We start from the raw sequence: 12793 nt of genomic DNA, 5'->3' as shown, positions 1-12793 counted from the left end.
GCACCTAAGCACATAAAGGGACCAATTAATAAAACTATACTAAAATGATTGAATTTCGGAAAAAGGGACGTCATAAATGGATTTAGGACGTCGAAAAACCTAAGGGGAGAACCTCAGTTACCCCAACGCGCTGCCACACACAGAGTTGAGTCGCCGGAAAGTTAGCCAGAAAAGTTGCCTGGGACGAAGCACAGTACCTCTAATGGAAGCACGTATCCTCTATGCATAAGCCAAGATTGGCGCCCACGCACTGACTGGGAACTAGGATCCGGCCAAGTCGGGTTAACCCAGTTGCAGGCCATGCGTCAGTCGGTTTTTGGGCAAACCTTGAAATGCTCATAACTTCCTCAATTCTTAACCAAATCGAGTGATTCAAAAATGAAAGTCATAGTTCTCAACGAGATAAAGAGAATGGTACCTTGCAGGATGGCTAACTCACTGTGATTTGGCTAAAAAACGCCTAAAAAATGGCGGTGCTCACTGGAAAACTAGGGAAGCTTTCCCCGTGACATTCCTATGTCCAAATATCACCAAAACTTCTCAAAACTAGTTCCAAACATACATTAAGACATGATCCACAACTTTTAGATGAGGTTCGAAGGCTTACCTTCGCCGGAGGACGTGGAAACTCATCGAAAAACTTAATGAACAGTGAATGTACTGTGCAGTGAGTTTGGAAGGGTTTGAAGGCTTCTCCTTCGATTCTAAGTTCACCAGGGTGATGGGGATGTTATTGTCGTTGTTGTATTGTTTATTTGTGTGGAAAGCCCTCGGAGATGATGGTTTGAGAGAGAGCCGAGATTGTAGATAGGGAGAAAGAGATAAGAGTGTTGTGAGAAAGAAAGAAAGTGTTTTTTAGAAATGGAATGAGGAATGAAGTCACGGGGAGGTTAAAAGGGAGGAAACATGTGGGCCCTAGGGGCTCATAAAACAAGGTCACTAAGGACAAAACACGAAAATATCCTAAAAACTTTCGACATTTTATTACATAAAATCTTCGTTATAACTTCAAATTTAAATTTGTTCATGCCTACACGTTCGTGGCAATGAGTACAATAAAGACAAATTAATAAAAATTGAAATACGCATTTCGACGAGACGGTCAACAAAAGTCAACTCAAGGGTAAATTGGTAATTCAAAAGTCTGACAATATAAAAATACAACAAATTAGGGATGGGGTTTCACATGGAAAGACTATTAATTCTATTTTTTCAATTTCGTGGGATTGTCTTCATTACTATTTTCGAATTTCCTGTGTTTGTTTTAGGCCGGTGTGATTTGCACATGCATAAAGTTTAGGGGAAACTTAATATGAGTCCAATTTTATGAGCCATTATTAGTTATAGTCCAATTTTATTTAATTTTTAGGTTAGGTCCAGTGATTCATTGTCCACGTAAGCTTATTTGTATTCTCTTGCCAAATTTACCCTTAAATTGACCAATTAAGTAATTACTGTTTTTTTTAAGTTTGTGATTAATGTTAATCGTATCCTTAATTATAGGATTAGGGATATAAATCTCCTTTTTTTTCTTCTCCTTCCCCAAATCGTTCATTTCTCTTTTCTTGTTTCTCCCTCACAATATCTTTCTCTTCCTCTGTTATTTTTCCCAGTAGTCTTCTACCATAATATTATTCTTTTGCTCCTCCTTTAATAAGGATGATCAATATACATTTGATTGGTTTCTTTAAAAAAAAAAAAATTGTATTAGTCAATCTTGTGTTTTGGGTTCTTCGTCTTATATATATATATATATATATATATATATATATATTAACTTTGAAGTTCTATCGAATTAGCATTTTCTCTAGTGTTTCCTCCCTCAATATCATTTTTCTTCACGATTTTGTTTTTGGTTTTTATCTACCTATATCACTTGTCCTTTATTTATTTATTTATCTTTTTATATTATACTGTGCCTGTATCATGAATTGTATTTATCTACCTATATATTACATATTTTGTTGATAATCTATATAAGATTAATTGTGTTTATCTACCTATATATCACAAATTAACTGTGTTATCTACCTATACAATAGGTATTGTTCATAGTCTATCTGTATCATAGATTATTTTGTATTATCTATCTATACAATAGGTATTGTTCATAGTCTATCTGTATCATATATTATTTTGTATTATCTATCTATACAATAGGTTTTTGTTCATAGGCTACCTCTATCATAGATTCTACCTACATCACAAATTTGTTATCTACCTCTAGCAATGTTTCTTTTAAGCTTTGATAAACTTATAAGATTTGAAATAATGTCTTTTTAATTAAAAAACGGGTAGATAAAGGTATTTGAAGATTAAAATGTTAAAGAATTCAAATTTAAAGAATTAAAAAAAAAAAAAATTCCAGGGGCAAAATAGGTGTAATAGAAAATGAAATAAAATTGGACCCAATTCAAAAACAGCTGAATTTTTTGGACCTGAATCAAAGTGCCCCTAAAGTTTATGGGCCCATGGCCCAAGAAATAGTTATATACAATTTCAAGTCATAGACTAACTAATGCAATCACACCAACTCACATGCACTGAATACCATCAGAACTCCGAAGTCAAGCGAGTTTGGGCGAGAGTAGTTCTCAGATGAGTGACCTCCTCAGAAGTCCTTGTGTTGCATGCCCCCACCTCTTTTTTATTTTTCATAATTTTATTTATGGTGCTCATCGTTTCTTACCGAGTTTCGTGCATGGAAGATGAAAGAAAAGAATGGGAAAGACTATTAATTTTATTTTTTAATTTTTGTGGGATCGTCTAGATTAATATTTTTGAATTTGTGTGATCATTTTAGGCCGTTGTTATTTGCACATGTATAAAAGTTACAGGTTCCGGGCTAAAGAAATGATCCTATACAATTACAAGTCATAGACTAACGGATGCGATCATACCAACTCACATGCACCGAATCCCTTCAGAAGTCCGAACTTAATCGAGTTTGGGCGAGAGAAGTACTAGGATGGGTGATCTCCTTGGAAGTCTTTGTGTTGCATCCTCCCACCTCTTTTTTATTTTTTGTAATTCTTGTTTGCGTATTTCTAGTGGCTTATTTGTTGCGTGCGTCATTTATAACCAAGTCTCATACTTGAGAGATGAAAGAAAAGAATGGGAAAGACTCTGAATTTCTATTTTTGAATTTCATGTGATTGTTTTGATTTATATTTTTGAATTTTGCTTGATTGTTTTGGGGCCTGTGTGGTTTACATGTGCCTAAGGTTGCAAAGTCATGGTTCAAAGAAATGGTTATATACAATTACAAGTCATAGACTAACGGATGCGATCATACCAGGTCACATGCACTAGATCCCATCAGAACTCCAACGTCAAGCGAGTTTGGGTGAGAGCAGTACTAGGATGCGTGACCTTCTCAGAAATCTTCGTGTTGCATCCTCCCACGTCTTTTTTACTTTTCATAATTCTTTTATGTGTATTTCTGGAGGCTTATTTGTGGTGCGCATCGTGGATAACCGAGTCTCGTGCTTGGGGGGTATTTCTAGCTGCTTACTTGTGGCGCACGTCGTTTATAACCGAGTCTCATGCTTGGAAGATGAAAGAAAACAATGGGAAAGACTATTAATTCTATTTTTTGAATTTCGAGTGATAGTTTTGGGCCGGTGTGATTTGCACATGCATAAGGTTACAAGGTCATGGTTAAGAGAAATGGTTATATACAATTACAAGTTATACATTAACAGTTGGATCATACCAACTCACATGCACGGGATCTCATCAGAATTTCGAAGTCAAGCTAGTTTGGGCAAGAGTAGTACTAAGATGGGTGACTTCCTTGGAAGTCCTCGTGTTGCGTGCCCCCACCTCTTTTTTATTTTACATAATTGTTTTTCGCGTATAGTACTAGGATGGGTGATCTCCTTGGAAGTCTTCGTGTTGCATCCTCCCACCTCCTTTTTATTTTATTTTTCATAATTCTTTTTTGCATATTTCTAGCGGCTTATTTGTTGCGTGGGTCGTTTATAACCGAGTTTCGTAATTGAGAGATGAAAGAAAAGAATGGGAAAGACTCTAAATTCCTATTTTTGAATTTCATGTAATCGTTTGGGGGCCGGTGTGATTTGCATGTGCCTGAGGTTGTAGGGTCATGGTTTAAAGAAATGGTTATATACAATTACAAGTCATAGACTAACGGATGCAATTGTACCAGCCCACATACCTCAAATCCCATAAGAACTTCGAAGTCAAGCGAGTTTGGACGAGAGTTGCACTAGGATGGCTAACCTCCTAGGAAGTCCTCGTGTTGCATCCCCCCCCCCCGGGAACCTCTTTTTAATGTTTCATAGTTCTTTTTTTTTGGCGTCTTTCTTGCTTCGTATTTGTGGAGTACGTCGTTTATAACCAAGTCTCATGCTTAGGAGATGAAGGAAAAGAATGGAAAGGACTCTGAATTCCTATTTTTGAATTTTGTGTGATTGTTTTGATTAATATTTTGGAATTTCACATGGTCGTTTGGGGGCCGGTATGATTTACGCATGCAAAAGGTTCCGGGGTCATGGTTCATAGAAATGGTTATACACAATTACAGGTCATAGACTAACGGATGCAATCATACCAACTCACTTGCTCGTGTTGCCTCTTGGGAAGTGCTCGTGTTGCCTCCCCTACCTCTTTTTTATTTTTCATGATTCTTTTTTGCATATTTCTAGCAACTCATTTGTGATGCGGGTCATTTATAATTGAGTCTCGTGCTTGGAAGATGAAATAAAAGAATGGGAAAGACCACTCATTCCTATTTTTGAATTTCGTGTGATCGTTTTGATTAATATTTTTGAATTTCGCGTGTTCATTTAGGGGCCGGTGTGATTTGCACATGCATAAGGTAACGGGGTCATGGTTAAAAGAAATGGTTATATATTATTACAAGTCATAGACTAATGGATGAGATCATACCAACTCACTTGCATCTAATCGTATCAGAACTCCGAAGTTAAGCAAGTTTGGGAGAGAGTACTACTAGGATGGGTGACCTCTTGGGAAGTCTTCATGTTGCATTATCCCACCTCTTTTTAATTTTTCATAATTATTTTTTGCGTATTTTTAGCAGCTTATTTGTCACGCACGTTGTTGATGACTGAGTCTCGTGCTTAGGAGATGGAAGAAAAAAATGTGAAAACAATTAATTCCTATTTTTTAATTTCGTGTGATTGTTTTGATTAATATTTTTGAATTTCGCTTGAACGTTTAGGGGCCGGTATGATTTGCACATGCATAAGGTTACAGGGCCATGGTTAAAAGAAATGGTTATATACATTTACAAGTAATAGACTAACAGATGTGATCATGCCAATACATATGCACCGGATCCCAACAGAACTTCAAAGTTAATTGAGTTTGGGCAAGAGCTGTACTATGATGGGTGACCTTTGGGGAAGTCTTTGTGTTGCATTCCCCCACGTCTTTTTTATTTTTCATAATCATTTTTTTGCGTATTTTTAGCGGCTTATTTGTGACGCCCGTTGTTTATAACCGTTTTTGCTTATTTTTAGCAGCTTATTTTTGACATGTGTCATTTATAACTGAGTCTCGTGCTTGGGAGACAGAAGAAAAGAATGGGAAAGACTATTAATTCCTATTTTTAAATTTCATGTGATCATTTTGATTAGTATTTTTGAATTTCATGTGTTTTATAACCAAGTCTCATGCTTGGGAGATGAAGTAAAAGAATGGAAAAGACTATTAATTCCTATTTTTGAATTTCGTGTGATCATTTTGATTAATATTTTTGAATTTCGCGTGGTCGTTTAGGGGCCAATGTGATTTGCTCATGCACAAGGTTACAGGGTCATCTGAAGCTAACGTTGGGTTAGAAGGGAGTCAAGGATGGAGCCAATGAAGGCTCACTGGGGGCATATGCCCCCCACTCAAGTGATTTGCTTGTTAAGTTGCAGACTATAATTATATAATACACACGCATTATTTTTGAAGAAAATATATGTACCTAGTATCCAACATAGTTTCATACTGCGTATACTCCATATCAAATATTATATGAGCAAAAGTGCTCTTGTTCTGTCATTCAAACTGAAAAACCTCACTCTTGCGTAATTATGTATTAACATTTTTCTTATCACTTTGCCACTTTCCACTACTACACTAAAATTTGTAACATTGGAATTGTGATACATTATCATTTGAAATCATCCCTATTTTCATATTGGTTATAAGTCATACTATAATAAGGTTTTCTTAATTGATTTTTGGGTTGCCCCCACTAAAAGAAATTTCTAGCTCCATCCTTGCAAGGAGTCATCTGAAACTAACATTGGCCAGGATCCCGCAACTAGAAAAGGATCTATCTTGCAGTGCAGTAGTTCAAATGGACGTCTATCTTGCAGGATACAACTATCTAACCCAAGTTCAGTAGTTCAAATGGACGTCTATCTTGCAGGATACAACTATCTAACCCAAGTTCTTGCACACGAACTTGGATTCTTGGCGAATTGATTGAGCGTTTCTCTGTGAAATATGGAGGACGGAAAATGAAATTGATGATTGGTTTCTGATTTTATTGCCATATATATAATGGCATAAATTGAACAAATACAACCACTCATGCTTATCAGTTTTAAAAAAATAAAAACCGAATGTAACTGAATGTAACTGTTCAATCAGTTTTATCCTTTCGGAAAAAACTGAATCCAAAAAATAAAAAACGTAACTTGTGTTTTTCGTCCATCCGAGCCCAAGAGCCCCAAGGCCCAAGGCCCATCTTTGACATTTAATATATACACCCAAACCCTCCAAGTCTAAGGCCCAAGGTCCATGGCTTTGGCCCAATTCAATTCAAACTATAAGTGAGTTCACTCACTTATAAAGGTGATGTCAAAGAAGGTTTGGGCGATGTGGGACTCCAAGTCCCACATAAAACACAAATTCCAACAATACCCCACATTTGAATTGAAAATAAGATACTAGCTAAATTAGTAATGTCTTTCCAGAGAACTTAGATATGATACGCATCGGGATAGGTGTCTTTTGGACTTGAACCTTCTCTAGTGAGTACTTATCGGTTTTACCTAATGAAGCAGTGAATTTACTATCTTGAACTGATCATTCTTAGTAGTAAAATCGAAACAATAAGTATCACACATATCACATCTGAACACACGTCAATTCATACGGTTGTGTTCATTTTGGTCCTAAACATATCCTGATTTCATGAGACCTTTAGAGAATTGTAGCCATACCAATTCTCAAAGATGCGATCCCACATCAATCTCATATAGGTAATGCTAATAAAGAATATCTTGTTCTATTCATCTTAATCATAAGATATTAGCATTATTAAGAATAGTTATTCACCCTTTTCGTCTTACAGGCAACACACAGTTTTCCATCATAAGAATAAGTAAAGATATTGTGTTGTTTACTTTGAGTTTTCCTCAACTAGTTTGCCTATTGAACCTAGACCATGGGATCTCCAATTAGCTAGGTTAGGTTTCCGTCAAGTTATAACTCATTGAGTTGGCTTTAAATCCATTCCCCTCGATGTAAATGCCACTTGATCCTTGGATAGGCCTTTTGTCAAAGGATCGGCAATATTCTCCTTAGATTTAATATAATCAATGGAAATAGTTCCATTCTTGAGTAGTTGTCTAATGGTTTTATGTCGTCGCCTTATATGTCTTGACTTCCCATTATATTCAGCGTTTTTGGCTCGACCTTGTGCAGCCATGCTGTCACAATGTATACATATTGCAGTCACAGGCTTGGGCCATAATGGAATATCTTCCAGAAAATGTTTAAGCCATTCAGCTTCATCAGCAGCTATATCTAAGGCTATAAACTCTAATTCCATTGTCGAACGTGCTATACATGTTTGCTTGGATGATTTCCATAACACAGCTGCTCCACCAAGTGTAAGTACATATCCACTTGTGGATTTACTGTCTGTGCTCCCTGAAATCCAATTTGCATCACTATATCCTTCTAATACTGGGGGATATTGAGTGTAATGCAAACCATAGTTCATTGTATGCTTTAAGTATCTTAATACCCTTATTAAAGCATTCCAATGATCTCTTCCAGGATTACTTGAATACCTACTTAGTCGGCTTATTGAATAAGCAAGATCAGGTCTTGTACAATTCATAATGTACATCAAGCAACCTATAACTTGGGTATACTCCAATTGAGATACACTCTCTTCTTCGTTTTTAGTAAGTTTATGAATAGGATCAAAAGGAGTTACTGCAGGTTTACAATCATAATGTCCAAACCTTTTTAGAACCTTTTCCACATAATGTGATTGAGTTAGGACATATCCATCTGAATTCCTTAGAATTCGAACTCCAAGAATCACATCAGCTAATCCCATATCTTTCATATCAAAACTAGAATTTAGCATTTTCTTTGTGGAGTTAATCACATCTTATAAGCATGTCATCAACATATAGACATACAATAACACAAGCATTTTTCGTTTTCTTAACATAAATGCATTTTTCTGATCCTTCTTGTGGCGGCAGTCCTTTGCCCTATGACCTGTCTTTCCACAAACCCAGCAACCTCCTTTGATTTTCTTGAAGGTTTTCCCTTTCACAGCAGTCATTGCTTTCTTTGCAGCATCCTTGCCTTTGTTTCACCTCCTTCCACAACATTGGCTTTTGCCTCCAGCGATGAGACATCATACTTCTCATTTTTGCGATGATCCTCATCCACACGCAGTTTGAGAATCAACTGATCCATGCTCATGTCTTCAGTTAGATGCTTCATCTAACTCATGAACAATCACTTGGAGTTCTTCAACTTGCTTGACAACAGACTTGGTGTCACTCATCTTGTATATACACCCAAACCCTCCAAGTCTAAGGCCCAAGGTCCATGTCTTTGGCCCAATTCAATTCAAACTATAAGTGAGTTCACTCACTTATAAAAGTGATGTTCAAAGAAGGTTTGGGCGATGTGGGACTCCAAGTCCCACATAAAACACAAATTCCAACAAGGGAGTCATCAAACTAAAGTGCAACTCAAGCTCATTCTAATTAATCATCCGCATGTAGAAGTAGGAGAGAAAGGCCGAGCAAAGTTTTGGATGGCTTGGGCAAAATTGCTAGTGTACTAGAGAATATGGTGGAGGGTCATGATTCTAAACTGCACGAGTTGGCTGATGGGTTGAAGGAGAAAGGCGTAAATGATGACCATAAGTTTGAGGGAGAAGAGCTCAAAGAGGTTGGGTTTTCAATTGGAGATCGGATTACCTTCCCTTGTTTACGGATCTGGCAAAAGTGTGTGTATTCGAGAACACTAGATGAAGGTGAAGATAGGTTCAAGTATGTGAGGACACTCCATGGAGATCGATCGTCGAGCTCATGACTTTTTTTTTATCGTAGAGCTCGTGACTTAGATGTAGTTGCTTTTTATATTCTCTAGTTGAATTTTAAGAATTAAAATTTGGATTTTGTTCTATTTTCTAGTTGGTTTTTTAAGAATTTAACTTTGTTATGGAATTTTAATTTGGACTTTGTTATATTCCAAAAATCGTACCTTTTGGATGAACATATAGTTGTATCTTCATATGATTTTCTTATTATCAAATTTGTGGTTCTTTTATTTGCTTTGATTAATTATACGTGATATTGAATGAAGATTAAAAAAACAAATAAAATTTTTAAGTCCAATTTAGTCATGTACCAAATAGTCGACTGGATTTAAGTCCAATCCAATCTCATCCAACTTAGTGTTTCACCAAACAATGGAGTGAGATTCAAAACCTAACCAATCCATGTCAATCCAATCTTATTCTAAGGTTCAATCTCATCCAGCCCACCAAACGGATCTTCATTGGGGGCAAATCGGGGATGTCCCGGATGGAAGGGCAAGCAAACTCAATCCGCTCCCCTCCATTGTCATCCCTAATCATACAAGTCGAGCTTTCTAAGACGAACCGTTCATGTAAAATTCAATTTGGATTTATCGCAATCTTCTTTCCTTTTTTTCTCAGATCATATATGGAATCTGCCTATATTCTAAATTCCAGATCTTAACATACGCAGCTGAAGAACAAATATAATATCTGATTCCTCAGTGTAAAAGATAGTTGCAAGACCAACAAACAGGAGAGGTTCAAAATACTAACAAAGTCTACTTCCATAAAATTAAAAAAATTAAAAAAAAAAATATTAACAAGTATATACATTGTGTAGTTTACATGCACACCGGCACACGTACGTACGTACGTTAAAACTACTTTCTTACTGGAGTTGGAGGGAGCGTGTTGTTATTTATGAGAAAAGAGCTGCCTCTTGATCTGCTCGAAAAAGATGAAGTAGTTGATGCCTTCTTACTCTTAGAAATCGCGGCCTTCGGATGTGTGTACGATCTGTAAGAACCCAAGCCACCGCCATAGCTCTCGCTTCCTTTTAGTGCCTTTCTTTGATTATATGGAGACTCTTTCTTTGCAAGATCTTGAATGCTCTTTACCTTTGATAAACATGTAAAGGATTGGCACTTGCCTTCAAAATACTTTGAAAGTCCTCTACTGTACATGTATAATAAGAAATTTAGCTGAAAATTAACAAAATCCTTTGAAAGAGGATATTCTAAACTATTCAGATATGGGAGGAGAGATTTAAATTTGGATTTCAGAGCTCGATTATACTGTCCGAACCAACTGATCTAATCTATGTTCTGCCTACTTAATCAAATGTTCCATTCTTTCATGCATTGTGTGGAAAATGGAAGATTATGGTACTAATTAAATTAGATGTTTTTTTTCTTTTTTCATAACACAATATAAACTTTATCGTGGATATATATACTAATATACCTGAATGCTAAAACTATCGAACATCCAAAACAATGCAAAACTATCCAACATCCAAAACCTAAAACTAAATATTGTGCGTGGTTATAAATTAATGGAAAAGAAATTAGAAATATAGTCATGATGAGAATTGAGATGGGCTTTCTTTTTCTCTTCTTACTTGATGGGTAGCTGAGTCATGAGATCTGTCAAGTCGAGCAACGATCCATGAGAATGAAAGGAAGAAGAACATGATGATGATGTTGATGGTGAAGATGCATCATCTACTAAGTCCGATGAAGATGTCGATGATCTATTTGAAATCGACGTCAAGGATGTTGTGTCGTACATATCATCATGATCATCATGATCTCCTTCCATCACCCAGCTATCTTCCCTTTTTGTGTAGTTGTCATAATTTGTGATCGAGCTTCCACCCTGAATCATTTGTTCGTCACTACCTGCACCCATAGATTTTGAGGAAGAAAAAGAGGAGGAGGAGAAGAAGAGCAAAAGAAACTTACGGATAATAAGTTCGAAGAAGTTTCGTGTAAATGTAATTAATTTTGAGCTAATTGGCACATTCCTTTGGGGAAGATATACATACAAAAGAATATATAACACATGTACATAAAGAGTTTAGTGGATCAGATTGCTTGCTTCCCATAAATGTGTATAACTATGACAGGCAATTACATGGAAATTCTATGATTTTTACGTAAAGAAGCAACACATACACTGGTTTTTAATCTAAAAAATTGGAAAGGATGGTATTTCAGACTTGTTGCGAATAACGTATCTTCATAGAATAAAGTTTATAATCAGAATCGTGCGATTTCTTAATCTTCATTTGAAAATTATCTCTACAAAGAACCATTCTAATCAATTATTTTTTATGCATCCAAATATAAAACAAATCTACAGTACGAATATCAAATAACATATTCATAAACCGTCCATTTATTTAAAACATTTGAATGACCAAATGATCTCTTATTTAAATTTTGTGAATAAATATTAAATGAAGATTAAGAAATTGAAATGTTCTGATGGTAGAACATCCAATTGAAGTATTATTAAATAAAAATACACTATTGGTAACGAGTGGGACATGAATTCAAGTATTATTAAAAAAATAAATAAACTAAACATGCACTTGACAATTTTTCTTACATTTTAAATTATGGGTGCAATTATCGACCACAGCTAATCTAGACAACATGCAAGAATCCATGCACTCGACTGTCTCTCAATTCTTTTTTTTTTTTTTTAAATAAAATTAAAAAACTTGGTTTTTGAAATTATACCTAGGTTGTTTCCCTTTCATACATTGCCTTATCTTAAGATTCTTCATTATCTTCTCATACATGGTTTGAAATATTGACTTATAATTATGGTACGAACAAAAGAGGATAAGTTATATATCCTTTAAGCCACCCATCCACCCACCCACATACGCAACTGAGTCACCATTAATTGGACAATAGTGTCTAATTTAATAATGTAATTTTCAATGATTGTAACTTCTAAGAGTGGGTCAAAAATGAAGGTCGTTCTAGATGTACCAACATTAGGACACATTGCTTGGATAGGTATGGACTTACTCCAACATATCCCCAAAACCTACTTCTTTATTCAGAGAAAAAAAAAATTATATAATATAAATAAACTTGGAGGACTTAAATACTCATTTCTGTTGCAGTTCTAATTAAGTTAAAAATGTAATTACATAAATCCTAGAAAATCCTTATAGGATTCAATCATATCTTTTAGGTAGTATCATATTTAAGCTGTAATACCTCTTGAGTAAAGAATTTACCTTCTTACTACTATAAATAGATGCACAATGAGATGAGATAATACAACATCAGAATGACACCAAATTCTCTCTCCCTCTTACTTGCCGAACTCCTCTCTCTCCCGCTTAATAATTTTTTAGTTAAATAGGCACACAACACGTTATCAGCACGATTTTGTCTGACGCTAAGGAACTGAAGGTTCATGGAGGAGGTTCTTGTACACATT

At 35.6% G+C, this 12793-nt stretch overlaps 5 pseudogenes; all 5 read left to right on the top strand.

Annotated features, from left to right (window-relative positions):
* Positions 1-2516: 2516 nt before the first annotated feature.
* Positions 2517-2635, top strand: LOC137719328 (5S ribosomal RNA; annotated as a pseudogene).
* A 251-nt stretch (positions 2636-2886) lies between these two features.
* Positions 2887-3005, top strand: LOC137719324 (5S ribosomal RNA; annotated as a pseudogene).
* A 276-nt stretch (positions 3006-3281) lies between these two features.
* On the top strand, positions 3282-3400 carry LOC137719325 (5S ribosomal RNA; annotated as a pseudogene).
* Positions 3401-4154: 754 nt separating this feature from the next.
* Positions 4155-4273, top strand: LOC137719330 (5S ribosomal RNA; annotated as a pseudogene).
* Positions 4274-5294: 1021 nt separating this feature from the next.
* Positions 5295-5413, top strand: LOC137719326 (5S ribosomal RNA; annotated as a pseudogene).
* Positions 5414-12793: the final 7380 nt, after the last annotated feature.

The sequence above is a fragment of the Pyrus communis genome, chromosome 15 (assembly GCF_963583255.1).
Source record: "Pyrus communis chromosome 15, drPyrComm1.1, whole genome shotgun sequence".
NCBI classification, from domain to species: domain Eukaryota; kingdom Viridiplantae; phylum Streptophyta; class Magnoliopsida; order Rosales; family Rosaceae; genus Pyrus; species Pyrus communis.
The sequence above is the reverse complement of the archived record's forward strand: the minus strand, read 5'-3'. Positions and strand labels throughout refer to the sequence as shown.